Genomic DNA, 15,910 nt, shown 5'->3' with positions numbered 1-15,910 from the left:
CTTAATTTTTTTTTGCCCCACCAAAATGTACATGCTAAAATCGCCACTGGTTACAAAGTGGGATTAAAATGGATATACATTTCATTTATTTGTCGACGATCTAAAATACTCTGTAATGTCAAAATTCTAACATTTATATAAAAAAAATGAAAAAACACTGCTATATCATGATTAGATAAGTACCCAACCCCCTGAGTCAATACATGTTAGAATTACATTTGCCAGTGACTACAGCTGTGACTCTTTCTGGGTAAATCTCTAAGGGCTTCCACACCTGGATTGTGCAACATTTGCCCATTATTCTTTTCAAAATTCTTCAAGCTCTATCAAATTGGTTGTTGATCATTACTAGACAACCATTTACAGGTCTTCCCATAGATTTTCAAGCAGATGTAAGTCAAAACTGTAACTCGGACACTCAGAAACATTCACTGTGTTTTTGGTGAGCAACTCCAGTGTAGATTTGGCCTTGTGTTTTAAGTTATTGTCCTGCTGAAAGGTGAATTCATCTCCCAGTGTCTGGTGGAACACAGACTGAACCAGGTTTTCCTCTAGGATTTTGCCTGTGCTTAGCTCCATTCCATTTCTTATTTGTCCTATCACAGCCATTAAACGCTGTAACTGGTTTAAAGTCACCATTGGCCTCATGGTAAAATCCCTGAGCGGTTTCCTTTCTCTCTGGCAACTGAGTGAGGAAGGACGCCTGTATCTTTGTAGGGACTGGGTGTATTGATACACCATCCAAAGTGTAATTAATAACGTCACCATGCTCAAAGGGATATGCAACGTGTGCTTTTTTAATACCCATCTAACAATAGGTGCACTTCTTTGAGAGACATTGGAAAACCTCCCTGGTCTTTGTGGTTGAATGTGTGTTTGACATTCCATACATGCAACTCATTATGTGACTTGTAAAGCACATTTTTACTTTGAACTTATTTAGGCTTGCCATAGCAAAGGGGTTGACTCAAGACATTTCAGCTTTTTATTTTTAACAAATTTGTAAAAAACTTGAAAAACATAATTCCACTTTGATAATATGGGGTATTTTGTGTAGACCAGTGACAAACATCTCTATTTAATCCATTTTAAATTCAGGTTGTAACACAACAAAATGTGGAAAAAGTTAAGGGGTGTGAATACCTTCTGTAAGCACTGTACGTACACAGTTCGGGTTTAGCTTGCGTGTGTGAGGGGTTGAGTGTGTGTTTGTGGAGGGCACAGACGCAGCTGGCTCTGGTGTCATCCCGAACACTGGCCCTGAAGGGGCCCCATGGCCACATAAACATGTGTGTGTGTCTGTGTGTGCATGTGTGAGAGGAGACCTTTGTGTCTGTGTCTCTCAAATATGTCACTGGAGTAAAAGACCCCAGTGGGGAGCATAACAGCAGAGAGAGAAGGGGGAGGGGAAGAGTGAGGGGAGGAGGATGAGGAGGAGGAGAGAGGGACAGTGAAAACTGGAGGTCTATTAAAAGGTTTAGGGTCTCTTAATAGTCTAAGTGTCTCCATCCCCTTGTCTCGTCTCCTTCTGGAATGTTCTTTCCCTGTCCAGTTGTTCAAAACTAGTGCAGATGGCCACTGTCAACTGTCACACCCTGGTCGGTTTCACCGGTCTTTGTGCTTGTCTCCATCCCCCTCCAGGTGTTGGCCATCTTCCCCATTACTCCCAGGATATTTATACCTGTGCTCTCTGTTTGTCTGTTGCCAGTTCATTTTGTTTCGTCAAGCCTACCAGCTTTATTCCCGTGCTCCTGTCTTCCCAGTTTGACCATTCTGCCTGCCCTGAGCCTGCCTGCCGTTCGGTACCTTGTTACACCACCCAGGATTATTGACCTCTGCCTGCCCTGACCCTGAGCCTGCCTACCGTTCTGTACCTTTCGGACTCTGCTCTGGATTACTGACCTCTGCCTGCCCTTGACCTGTCGTTTGCCTGCCCCCCAGTTTTTGTAATAAACTTTTGTTACTTCAAAACTGTCTGGGTCTTCTCCTGAGCCTTGACAGTAGACTATTGAGATGGGCCCTTGAGAGGTTAACTGAGGTGACATACAGGCCGGCATGGAGTCCAGGTTTCACTGGGTTAAAGACTTCAGCTGTTCACACAGACTTGAAAGTAAGATCTCAACCTTTATTCATGAATATAGCCTCTCAAAGATAAGAGCAGATAGGTCATTAGTGTACTCTCAACAACTTCTCTGTACGGGTCTATGCATTTATGAACTTTCCCAATAAAATGGCTCAGACATGGCATTTCCACTGAAATGTATAGTTGACTGTTCTTTTGACTGCCATGCATGGTCCTATAGATTGTATAATTACAGTCAGAATGCGAGAGGCACAAAATGTCAAAACACATTTTCAATCAGCGCATTTTCAATTACACAGTGGTGCTTAGCTAAAGAAGGTTTACGAACTGTATCCATTTCATCGTTTTGTGCCTTGATATTTTCCTTACAGTCTATAGTACACCAGGATGTGTGAAAGTAGGATAAAATAAGTAATGCTTCATATGCTAATAGGCCTTCCAGTGCTTATGGTGTGCTGCCCTCCTCTGGTGACAGGGTAAAATCACATCCATTTCCTCTATTCCTTATCACATAGATGAAAGTTGGCTGATACTGACATGAGTGTTGCATATAGTAAATTCTATAATTATGTTCACTGTGCTGTACACATTCTTCACCATGGAAAGCCCGGTTTGTCACTGTGTTTGAGTGCACATGTCAAAGCAAATCCAATCAAAGTTTATTTGTCACACACTGATTAGCAGATGTTAAAGCAGGTGCAGCAAAATGGTTATTAGCAAATTATTGCAAAGTTGGCTAGGAACTAGAAACACGGGGCGTGTCTTTCGGCGCCATCTTGTTATATAAAATCAGTGATGAGGGGGCCTCTGGGAGCTTACACCATTATACAACCTCCACCCCAGGCAACATGGGCTAGGGCCCAAATACTCTTCAACTGGCTGAGGGGTCTACATGGGTGACCTTCACATCAAGGTTCATGTTGTGACCCGACAGATGCACAGCAGAATATGCAGCTTGTCAGTCATACAAGCCCACAGAGAATGAAATGTGTGTCTATCCCAGCCTACACACTCCGAATGTCAGACAGTGGGAGAGAAGGACAATACGGAAGGAAACCAGGATGTAGGCCTATTAGTGCCATCCTGTTACCATATAGTGTGTTTATTTGTCCAGCATGCTATTGAGACTGCATAAGTCTTGATGATAAATGTTGATCTGTAAGAAAAAAAGTGTCAAGTGGGATTGTAAAAATGCATTTGTAGAGCAACTACAGTAGGTTTATTGCTTATAATATATTTATGGTGATACAACCTATTAATTAGCCTGGTGGAACCAGCCTGACCTCTTTGTTCACCATTGTTTGAAGTGAAATAGAATGGTGAATGCAGTGATCAGGATGGATCGACCAGGCTAATCCACGGCGCTTGCAATGCCAGGGTTGTTGGTTAGATTCCCACGGGGGACCAGTACAAACAATGTATACACTCACTACTGTAAGTCACTCTGGATAAGAGCATCTGCTAAATTATTAAAATATAAAAGGCTCAGAAGAAACTAAGGTTTGTACATTAATCAATTAATAACAGAAAAGTTACAGAAAGCTTTTATTCACCCAGTCAAGTTCCAATTCTACCGACAGTTGTTGCTTTCGCAATAAGAAAGAAACAGCCTAATAAAACACTCAATGTTAAGGTAGTGCATCTTGAACAACAAGAGAACATACCGGTAGGTCACAGGACATCTAAATATTCAGCAACAAAAAGAACAAGAGGCCACTTAGCAGAACACACACTCTAAAACTAGCACAGGAATAACACATACTGGACTTGATAAGCAAAAGAAAAAGGCAAAAGACAGCTCTCCACTGAGCTCTCAGAGAATATTGATATATCACACTAGGATAAACACACTTGTAAAGCCATTTGCTGTTACGTCTTTGGATACACAAGCCTTTCATCGTCTTTTGTGGCACACAAGGAAAGGGCAAGATGTCATCAATGTTTCACCTGGAAGGCTCTGTGGGGATGAGGCTACTCAGTTTCAGAGAGCTCACTCCAAACCCTGCGTAGAGGGGTTGTGTGAAGGTGGTCTCGAACGTGTAGAGGTGGACCATGGTGCTGTCTGGAACCTGGACCTTGTAGGAGATCAGACCAGCTGGGTAGTCCACAAACACACCAACCTTCGTATCACCATGTTTCTTGTCCATGGGCAGTTTAGTCTCCATGGGACATTTCTATGACGAAGAAGACTACGTTATTATCAGTCCAATGTACACTGAAGTCCAATGGAAACTTGTCTTCTGCTTTATTCCAGACAGCCATACTATAGTGCTTGTTGAGCAGCTTAATGGGTAAATGCCTTCGTCAAGGGCACAACAGGTGATGGCATCTAGGACAGTGATGCCCTCCGGTTGCAGGCCCAATCCCAACCAGATGTGTTTTCCCTCAGTTGCTGGTCTGCTTCTCTAACCTCTAGGACACATTGCGTATGATTCTCTGCTGGGCCATGGTGGACCTAGCCGTAGATCAAAGTCGGTCATAAGCACCAGACCTTGCTGTTACGTTCAAAGCGGTCGTTGAAAGGGTCTTCTTTCTGATGATGCTGGGGCAGCAAACAACAATAAGGGCCAGGACATAGAGGTTTTCTACCTGCCAGTGATAGTGTCCGTCCTTCCGAACCTCTTTACACAGCACCTGGGGGAGCTCGTCAAAGCGATCACGGTGGGCTGGGGCTCCTTGCAGTGTTGGACTGAACTGTCGTCTGTCAGAACGAGGTTGTAGTTGGCCGTGTTGGGGGTCAAGGGTCAGGGTGGTGGCATCTGGAGGTTAAAAGAGAGACAAAATAATGGCTTTATTATGCACATGGGGATAACAACAAACTTGATTAGGTGAAAGTTTCACAGTCGCAGCTGCCGGGTTTGACGTGTGGTCAAGTAATAACAAATCAGATTTATCAGCTTCTGTGTGAAAGACATGAATTCATTTGGAAATCCAAGTAAAACGCAAGAAATTCGCTCTGGTCGTTGGCAGAACACCAGCTCTTCTATTTCCTTTGCTGTAGGCGGTAAGTTGTTGAAAATAGTGAAATAAATGATAAACTAACAAAGGGTTAAAAAGCAAGTAGGCTATTCCATCACAATCCCCAAAGAAAATTCCAGAATACATGAAAATACATTTGACTTAATTCCAATAGTCCTGTGAATACAGTTCGGTTGGCAAAAGAGTGCACCTATCCTTACACCCACCTCTTTCAGAGAAGCAATCCTTTTTCTTGCAGTCATCATCCAATGTCTCATGAAGAGACTGGATGGATTTCATTCATCTTCGTTTGCCGGCCTCTCATCGCAGCCATTCAAGAGTTGGTGGTTTTCTTGCTGTTTGCCACTGCTTCCTTTTATGATACACACAGAAAATGGAGGAACACTCATCACCAGTGGTGGAAAAGTACCTAATTGTCATACTTGAGTAAAAGCAAAGATAACTTAACCTGTCTGGGCTAGGGGGCAGTATTTTCACAGCCGGATGAAAAACGTACCCAATTTAAACAGGTTACTACTCTGGCCCAGAAACTAGAATATGCATATTATTAGTAGATTTGGATAGAAAACACTCTGAAGTTTCTAAAACCTGAGAAAATTCCAAGCAGGAAGTGGAAAGTCTGAGAATTGTAGTTCTTCTTTTGATTCTCTATCAAAACTACAGTGTCTGTGGGGGACGTTGCACTTCCTAAGGCTTCCATTGGCTGTCTAAAGCCTTCAGAAAGTGGTTTGAGCATTTTCCTGTCACTGGGAAGATAGGAGCTCAGTTACTGAGTGGTCTGCCTGACAACAAAGGGATTGGATATGCTCGGTCCCGCGAGCGCGCCCCTCCTTCTTTTTCTTCTTGAATGAATATGCTATTGTCCGGTTGGAATATTATCGCAATTTTACGTTAAAAATACCATAAAGATTGATTTTAAACAGCGTTTGACATGCTTCTAAGTACGTTAATGGAACATTTTGACTTTTCGTCTCTCGTTCCGCGCGTTATGCCTTTGGATAAGTGATCTGTACGCACGAACAAAACGGTATTTGAGGTATTTGTACATAAATATGGATTATTTCGAACAAAAACAACATTTCTTGTGGAAGTAGCAGTCCTGGGAGTGCATTCTGACGAAGATCAGCAAAGGTAAGAGAATATATCTAATACTAATTCTGAGTTTAGGTTGCCCCGAACTTGGCGGGTGTCTGAATAGCTCACCGTGATGGCTGAGCTATGTACTCAGAATATTGAAAAATGTGCTTTCTCCGTAAAGCTATTTTAAAATCTGACACAGCGGTTGCATCCAGGGGTAGTCTATCTATAATTCTTAAAATAATAGTTATATATTTTGTCAACGTTTATGATGAGTATTTTGTAAATTGATGTGCACATTCACCGGACATTTTGGTGGGAATACATTTTCTGAACATCACGCGCCAATGTAAAATGCTGTTTTTGGATATAAATATGACCTTTATCGAACAAAACATACATGTATTGTGTAACATAATGTCCTAGGAGTGTCATCTGATGAAGATCGTCAAAGGTTAGTGTTCATTTAGCTGTGTTTTGGGTTTTATTGACACATGTCCTTGCTTGGAAAATGGCTGTGTGATTATTTTTGTCTATGTACTCTCCTAACATAATCTAATGTTTTGCTTTCGCTGTAAAGCCTTTTTGAAATTGGACAATGTGGTTAGATTAACGAGAAGTTTATCTTTAAAATGGTGTAAAATAGTTGTATGTTTGAGAAAGTTGAATTATGACATTTTGTTGTTTTTGAATTTTCCGCCCTGATATTTCACTGGCTGTGTCCCGCAGGTGGGACGCTAGCGTCCCAGCTAGCCCATAGAAGTTAATAGAAAATGACTCGTAAAAGTAACCAAGATTAAATACTACTTGAGTAAAAGTATTTGCTCTTCAATATGCTTAAGTATCAAAAGTAAATGTAATTGCTAAAATATTTTACTTTACTTGGCAAGCCATTTAAGAACAAATTCTTATTTACAATGACGGCCTACTAAAAGGCAAAAGGCCTCCTGCGGGGATGGGGGATTCAAAAAAATTATATAGGACAAAAACATCACGACACTACATAAAGAGAGACCTAAGACAACATAGCATCGCAGCAACACATGACAACACCGCATGATAGCAACACCACATGACAACAAGTTAGCAACAACATGGTAGCAGCACAAAACATGGCACAAACACTATTGGGCACAGACAGCAGCACAAAGGCAAGAAGGTAGAGACAACAATACATCACACAAAGCAGCCACAACCGTCAGTAAGTGTCCATGATCGAGTCTTTGAATGAAGAGATGGAGATAAGTGTCCAGTTAGTGTTTTTTTCAGCTTTGATATGTGCTGAGAGAAGGACAGTGTGCTGTCTAGCCATACTCCCAAGAACTTGTATGAGGTGACTACCTCAAGCTCTAAACCCTCAGGAGGTAGTAATCACACCTGTGGGGAGAGAGGCAGTCCTCTTACCAAACCACATGACCTTTGTTTTGGAGGTGTTCCAAACAAGGTTAATAGCAGAGAAAGCTTGTTGGACACTAAGAAAGCTTTGTTGTAGAGCATTTATGTCACAATCCAGTATAAGACTATCATCTGCATATAAATGGATGAGAGCTTCCAAATTGCCCAAAAATTCTTAAGTATCAAAAATAAAAGTATAAATCATTTCAAATTCATTATATTAAGCGAACCAGACAGCACCATTTTATTTTTTAATTTACAGATAGCCAGGAGCACAGACAGACATAATTTACAAACAACGCATGTGTGTTTAGTGAGTCCACCAGATACGGATAGATACTGACGGTTACTTTTTATTTTGACCCCCCTTTTGTTCAGGGACACATTATTCAATTTCTGTTAGTCACAAAACGTGAGTGTAAAACACCCTAAATATGTTTAGAACTACAAATGAACTTTCTTCTGTCGAATCTTGTTTTTTTTATGTCACAATTCCAACTCTCCTCCTTTATCTGGGCTTGGGACCAACAAAAGTGACCCAAAAGAGACACTCTGGCGGAGTTACTTCGCTTTTTATTTTATTTTTTATTTTTTTGTTTTTTAGTTTAGTTTTCTCAATTTGGTTTGGTTTTTAACCTTATGGTCCACTTAGGAGCCTACAACAAGTCACAGTAAAACATGAACATTTTTAATCATACATTTTTTTGTTTACAATCTACATTAACAATCTAAATGGACCAAAAAGAGACATTAGAAAAAACTGTCAATGGCAACGTGAGAAAATTATGGTAACTAGTCTGGCCTGTTTTTTTTTCCAGACCCCCCTCCATACACACACAGGTTGTGCTGGCTCACAGAAAGAGTGGGTCATCGTTATTTTGGTCAAGGCTCTCTATGGCAGATTCAGCAACTGAGGGAGCTGACTTAAATGAGTAAGCAGCTGATGTGCCAAAAAGCTGCAAAACATTATCAGGCAGTTGGTGCTCATAGCAAGCCTCACCAGACAGCTTCAGTCCATATCGAATGCACAGGATGGAGTTAAGGGTCTGCAAGGACATCCGATTTCTAAGTTTGCTTTTTACCACACTCATCTGGCTGAATAATCTCTCGACTTCAGCATTCGAGTGTGGCAAGGACAACACAGACACAGCAGCCAGGGCAAGTTCTTGAAACGGGTTGATGTCAGCTGCATCCCTGAACTTCCAAATCTCACTCCAGAAGCCCAGTGTGTTTTTTGTCTCGTTCCATTTACTAAGATGGATGGCACGCCATTGCTGGACAATCTTGTCTATCTCTGCAGGGGAGTAGCCAAGTAGCTTGGCTATTTTTTCTATTTCTCCAGGGCTCTTATTGTGCTTTAGATTTTCCTCCACATTGAAAACTGACATGTACTGCAATGCTTCGATGTTGTCCGGCAGTCTCACCCTCAACTCATTAGTGAGGGAGATGGTGAAGGCTACACACCGCTTTCGGACATTGTTTTCATCCTCAGGTGCAAGTTGGAGCTCCGCTGCCTTTGACTCAAAAAGGTAACCAAGGTACAGTTTGGGACTGATGTATCCATCTATTGGCCCTTTGAGTACATCAACATTTGCAAGTGGATTCAACACCCTGCTGCTCACAGACTTGATCAGGCTAATCAAGCTGTCAAGTAGTTAAGAGGATCTACCTGCTCTCCCTCAAAAGCCTTGATGGTCACCCACCACTGACTTAAAAAAAGTCAGATACAATATGTTTTGAGGATCACTGGAGTGTAAAACCTCAGCCATGTAGCAGTGTTCACTGGACTTGGTGACTGCAAAATGCAGCCTAAGCTCCCCCCACTAGTCCAAAATGCGTGAAACCGTGGGTTCAATGGAGAGCCAACATGTGGCACACACCTTGTTTATCTGTAAAGGTTTCTCCCCACAGTTGATGGTCTCATATATGGCCTTGTAGGCCTCCCTGCGCTTTGGAGACACTGAAAACCAGTTATAAGTCTCTCGTACCAAGTACTCCACACTATGGGGGATGGTGTCATTGGAAGCATGACTTACAGCAAGCTGCAGAGAGTGGCATACACAGCAAATAAGAGGCAGAAATTTGTGGCCATACTCCTCCTTCAGCACTTTATGGACCCCATTGTTAATCCCCGTCATAACAGAGGCATTGTCAGTCCCTATCCCCAGGAGTTTCTCTTTTTTAAGACAACACTTCTCAAGGAAAGCCACAACAGCACAGGCTATAGATTTGGCATTTCCTCCCTCCAACTCAACAATCCCCAGAAATGTTGATACAATTGTCTGCTTGGTGTCACTAAAGTACCTTATCACAACCCACATGTACTTAGAAACACTTACATCCGTGGACTCATTGAGGAGGAGGCTGAAACGCTGGTCACCCACATCTGCGACCAACTTTTTCAGAAAGTATGGTGCTAGAACACCATTAATCATTTCTGTGTACTTTGTCCTGTGCATTTTGAAGTGGGTAGCAGCAGTGGAGTCTGAGAAAGCAGCTCTACATGCTTTTCCAATGTGATCACATGCCAGCATGGAACAGTGTTCAGCGATAGCTAATGCCATGGTGGCCTCAGCCTTTTTTGCAGAGTCCCTTTTTTTAAACCATAAATGGCAGTTTGTTTTGGGTGGAACTGTTATAAGGCTTTGCCTTTTGAGAATGTTTTTGAGTTGTCATGTGTTTTTTTACATCACTAAGTTTGGCGTAGAAATCAGCCTTACAATACAGGCAGTATGCCCGTGTATCATCTCCAATAAACGGCTTCAACCAGCCTTTGAATTCAGGTTTGATTCCCACTCCTTTCTGTATTTTTGAGTGTACAGTTTAGACTGAGACATGATGAGCTAGCCAGCTAGATGTTTAGCTTATGTCACAGAGAGGCACACACACAGTGGACAAGGTGAGTAAGTGACTGAGGCTGTGTGAGTTAAATGCAGTGATTTATTTTGTGCAGTGATTTATTTTAGACAAAGAATATTTTACATTTACATCCCACCCTGAATGTAAGCCAGGGCGGGATCACCCAGCGGCGGCTTCCCGCATGCGCAATTCATTTGCAGTCTGGACGCGGAGGGGTGAACATCTCCTGCTCTGACTGTAGCTGGGAGGGACTGCTGCGTGAGAACTGGGCCGCCTGTGAGTGCTTTGGGACGGGGGTGGGGCCCACGGCAGCACCCACTGCTCGTTGAGAAGAGTAAGAACGATACGTGCTTTCACGTCAAAGTCTCCAAAAGTCTCCAATAACACAAGAAAAAGTCGTTAGATTTGTCGCTAGTCGATTTTTTTGAAAATGTGTCACTAGTGGGGTCTGAATACTCGCTAAATATAGCGACGAAGTCACTAAGTTGGCAACACTGGGTCTGGGACACGTTTTAATACGATAACAAGCCCCTCATTTTACAGTGGTTCTGTGTTGCATAGTTAACCTGTTATGGCTAGGGGGCAGTATTTTCACGGCTGGATAAAAAACGTACCCGATTTAATCTGGTTACCACTCCTACCCAGTAACTAGAATATGCATATACTTATTACATATGGATAGAAAACACCCTAAAGTTTCTAAAACTGTTTGAATGGTGTCTGTGAGTATAACAGAACTCATTTGGCAGGCAAAAACCTGACAAGGTTTCAGGCAGGAAGTGGCCTGTCTGACAAGGTGTCGTTCTTCTTGTCTCTGTTTATTGAAGAGTGAGGATCTTAGCTGTCCCGTGACACTTCCTACGGCTGCCATAGGGTCTCAGAAGGCGGTAAAAAGCTGAATCGTGGCTTTGCAGGCTCTGGCTGAAAAAAAGTAGCACGTTTGGGTAGTGGCTGGTTACAGTACTGTGAGACTCAGGCTCGTGCCCGCGTCGACCGAAAGCTTTGTTTACTTTCCTCTGTTTAGCTAAAAGGAGATTCCCGGTCGGAATATTATCGCTTTTTTACGAGAAAAATGGCATAAAAAAGGATTTAAACAGCGGTTGACATGCTTCGAAGTACGGTAATGGAATATTTAGATTTTTTTTGTCACGAATTGCGCCATGCGCACGACCCTGATTTACCATTTCAGATAGTGTCTGGGACGCACGAACAAAACGCCGCTATTCGGATATAACGATGGATTATTTTGAACCAAACCAACATTTGTTATTGAAGTAGCAGTCCTGGGAGTGCATTCTGACGAAGACAACAAAAGGTAATCAAACTTTTATAATAGTAAACCTGATATTGGTGAGTGCTAAACTTGCCGGGTGTCTAAATAGCTAGCCCGTGATGCCTGGGCTATGTACTTAGAATATTGCAAAATGTGCTTTCACCAAAAAGCTATTTTAAAATTGGACATATCGAGTGCATAGAGGAGTTCTGTATCTATAATTCTTAAAATAATTGTTATGCTTTTTGTGAACGTTTATCGTGAGTAATTTAGTAAATTCTTAGTGAATTCGCCGGAAGTTTGCGGGGGGTATGCTAGTTCTGAACGTCACATGCTAATGTAAAAAGCTGGTTTTTGATATAAATATGAACTTGATTGAACAAAACATGCATGTATTGTATAACATAATGTCCTAGGGTTGTCATCTGATGAAGATCATCAAAGGTTAGTGCTGAATTTAGCTGTCTTCTGGGTTTTTGTGACATTATATGCTAGCTTGAAAAATGGGTGTCTGATTATTTCTGGCTTGGTACTCTGCTGACATAATCTAATGTTTTGCTTTCGTTGTAAAGCCTTTTTGAAATCGGACAGTGTGGTTAGATAAAGGAGAGTCTTATCTTTAAAATGCTGTGAAATAGTCATATGTTTGAAAAATTGAAGTTTTTGTATTTTTGAGGAATTTGTAATTCGCGCCATGCCTATCATTGGATATTGGAGCAGGTGAACCGCTAGCGGAACGTCTAGATGTAAGAGGTTAAGTTTATATATTTGCGATTCATTTCGTCTAACTTAACCTGTTGGGGGTAGGGGGCAGTATTTACACGGCCGGATAAAAAACGTACCCGATTTAATCTGGTTATTACTACTGCCCAGAAACTAGAATATGCATATAATTATTGGCTTTGGATAGAAAACACCCTAAAGTTTCTAAAACTGTTTGAATGGTGTCTGTGAGTATAACAGAACTCATTTGGCAGGCAAAAACCTGAGAAGATTCCTTACAGGAAGTGCCCTCTCTGACTATTCCTTGAGAATCTTGTCTCTGTTTATTGAAGACTGGGGGTCTTTGCTGTAACGTGACACTTCCTACGGCTCCCATAGGCTCTCAGAGCCCGGGAAAAAGCTGAATGATATCGAGGCAGCCCCAGGCTGAAACACATTTGCGCTTTTGGCAAGTGGCCGATCAGAGGACAATGGGGTTAGGCGCGTGCACGAGTCGACCCCATGCTTTATATTCTTTCGTCTTTTTACCTAAACGCAGATTCCCGGTCTGAATATTATCGCATTTTTATGAGAAAAATGGCATAAAAATTGCTTTTAAACAGCGGTTGACATGCTTCGAAGTACGGTAATGGAATATTTAGAATTTTTTTGTCACGAAATGCGTCGTGCTCGTGATCCTTCTTTACCATTCGGATAGTGTCTTGAACGCACGAACAAAACACCGCTATTTGGATATAACTATGGATTATTTTGAACCAAACCAACATTTGTTATTGAAGTAGAAGTCCTGGGAGTGCATTCTGACGAAGAACACCAAAGGTAATAACATTTTTCTTATAGTAAATCGGACTTTGGTGAGTGCTAAACTTGCTGGGTCTCTAAATAGCTAGCCCTGTGATGCCGGGCTATCTACTGAGAATATTGCAAAATGTGATTTCACCGAAAAGCTATTTTAAAATCGGACATATCGAGTGCATAGAGGAGTTCTGTATCTATAATTCTTAAAATAATTGTTATGCTTTTTGTGAACGTTTATCGTGAGTAATTTAGTAAATTTTTTGTAAATTCACCGGAAGTTTGCTGTATGCTAGTATGCTAGTATGCTAGTATGCTAGTATGCTAGTTCTGAACGTCACATGCTAATGTAAAAAGCTGGTTTTTGATATAAATATGAACTTGATTGAACAAAACATGCATGTATTGTATAACATAATGTCCTAGGGTTGTCATCTGATGAAGATCATCATAGGTTAGTGCTGCATTTAGCTGTCTTCTGGGTTTATGTGACATTATATGCTAGCTTGAAAAATGGGTGTCTGATTATTTCTGGCTGGGTACTCTGCTGACATAATCTAATGTTTTGCTTTCGTTGTAAAGTCTTTTTGAAATCGGACAGTGTGGTTAGACTAACAAGAGTCTTGTCTTTAAAATGTTGTAAAATAGTCATATGTTTGAGAAATTGAAGTAATAGCATTTCTAAGGTATTTGAATAACGCACCACAGGATTCCACTGACGCAAGCGTCCCACCTAGCCCATAGAGGTTAACACAATCCTGTCTTGGAGCTCTACGGACAATTCCTTCAACCTCATGGCTTGGTTTTTGCTCTGACATGCACTGTCAACTGTGGGACCTTATATAGAGAGGTGTGTGCCTTTCCAAATCATGTCCAATCAATTGAATTTACCACAGGTGGACCCCAATCAAGTTGTAGAAATATCTCAAGGATGATCAATGGAAATACGGATGCACCTGAGCTCAATTTCGAGTCCCATAGCAAAGCGTCTGAATACTTATGTAAATAAGGTATTTACAAAAATAATATACACTGCTCAAAAAAATAAAGGGAACACTTAACACAATGTAACTCCAAGTCAATCACACTTCTGTGAAATCAAACTGTCCACTTAGGAAGCAACACTGATTGACAATACATTTCACATGCTGTTGTGCAAATGGAATAGACAACAGGTGGAAATTATAGGCAATTAGCAAGACACCCCCAATAAAGGAGTGGTTCTGCAGGTGGTGACCACAGACCACTTCTCAGTTCCTATGCTTCCTGGCTGATGTTTTGGTCACTTTTGAATGCTGGCGGTGCTTTCACTCTAGTGGTAGCATGAGACAGAGTCTACAACCCACACAAGTGGCTCAGGTAGTGCAGCTCATCCAGGATGGCACATCAATGCGAGCTGTGGCAAGAAGGTTTGCTGTGTCTGTCAGTGTAGTGTCCAGAGCATGGAAGCGCTACCAGGGGACAGGCCAGTACATCAGGAGACGTGGAGGAGGCCGTAAGAGGGCAACAACCCAGCAGCAGGACCGCTACCTCCGCCTTTGTGCAAGGAGGAGCAGAAGAAGCACTGCCAGAGCCCTGCAAAATGACCTCCAGCAGGCCACAAATGTGCATGTATCAGAAACAGACTTCATGAGGGTGGTATGAGGGCCCGACGTCCACAGGTGGGGGTTGTGCTTACAGCCCAACACCGTGCAGGACGTTTGGCATTTGCCAGAGAACACCAAGATTTGCAAATTCGCCACTGGCGCCCTGTGCTCTTCACAGATGAAAGCAGGTTCACACTGAGCACGTGACAGACGTGACAGAGTCTGGAGATGCCGTGGAGAACGTTCTGCTGCCTGCAACATCCTCCAGCATGACCGGTTTGGCGGTGGGTCAGTCATGGTGTGGGGTGGCATTTCTTTGGGGGGCCGCACAGCCCTCCATGTGCTCGCCAGAGGTAGCCTGACTGCCATTAGGTACCGAGATGAGATCCTCAGACCCCTTGTGACACCATATGCTGGTGCGGTTGGCCCTGGGTTCCTCCTAATGCAAGACGATGCTATACCTCATGTGGCTGGAGTGTGTCAGCAGTTCCTGCAAGAGGAAGGCATTGATGCTATGGACTGGCCCGCCCGTTCCCCAGACCTGAATCCAATTGAGCACATCTGGGACATCATGTCTCTCTCCATCCACCAACGCCACGTTGCACCACAGACTGTCCAGGAGTTGGCGGATGCTTTAGTCCAGGTCTGGGAGGAGATCCCTCAGGAGACCATCCGCCACCTCATCAGGAACATGCCCAGGCGTTGTAGGGAGGTCATACAGGCACGTGGAGGCCACACACACTACTGAGCCTAATTTTGACTTGTTTTAAGGACATTACATCAAAGTTGGATCAGCCTGTAGTGTGGTTTTCCACTTTAATTTTGAGTGTGACTCCAAATCCAGACCTCCATGGGTTTATAAATTGGATTTCCATTGATTATTTTTGTGTGATTTTGTTGTCAGCACATTCAACTATGTAAAGAAAAAAGTATTTAATAAGATTATTTCTTTCATTCAGATCTAGGATGTGTTGTTTAAGATATACATTTGCAAAGAATTCTAAAAACCTGTTTTCTCTTTGTCACGATGGGGGTATTGCGTGTAGATTGATGAGGAAAAACATTTATTTAATACATTTTAGAATAAGGCTGTAACGTAACAAATATGGGAAAAGGGAAGGGTTTTGAATACTTTCTGAA

The sequence above is a fragment of the Salmo salar genome, chromosome 14, assembly GCF_965601325.2.
Source record: "Salmo salar chromosome 14, fSalSal1, whole genome shotgun sequence".
Taxonomy (NCBI): Eukaryota; Metazoa; Chordata; class Actinopteri; order Salmoniformes; family Salmonidae; genus Salmo; species Salmo salar.
This window is presented reverse-complemented; position numbering follows the sequence as displayed.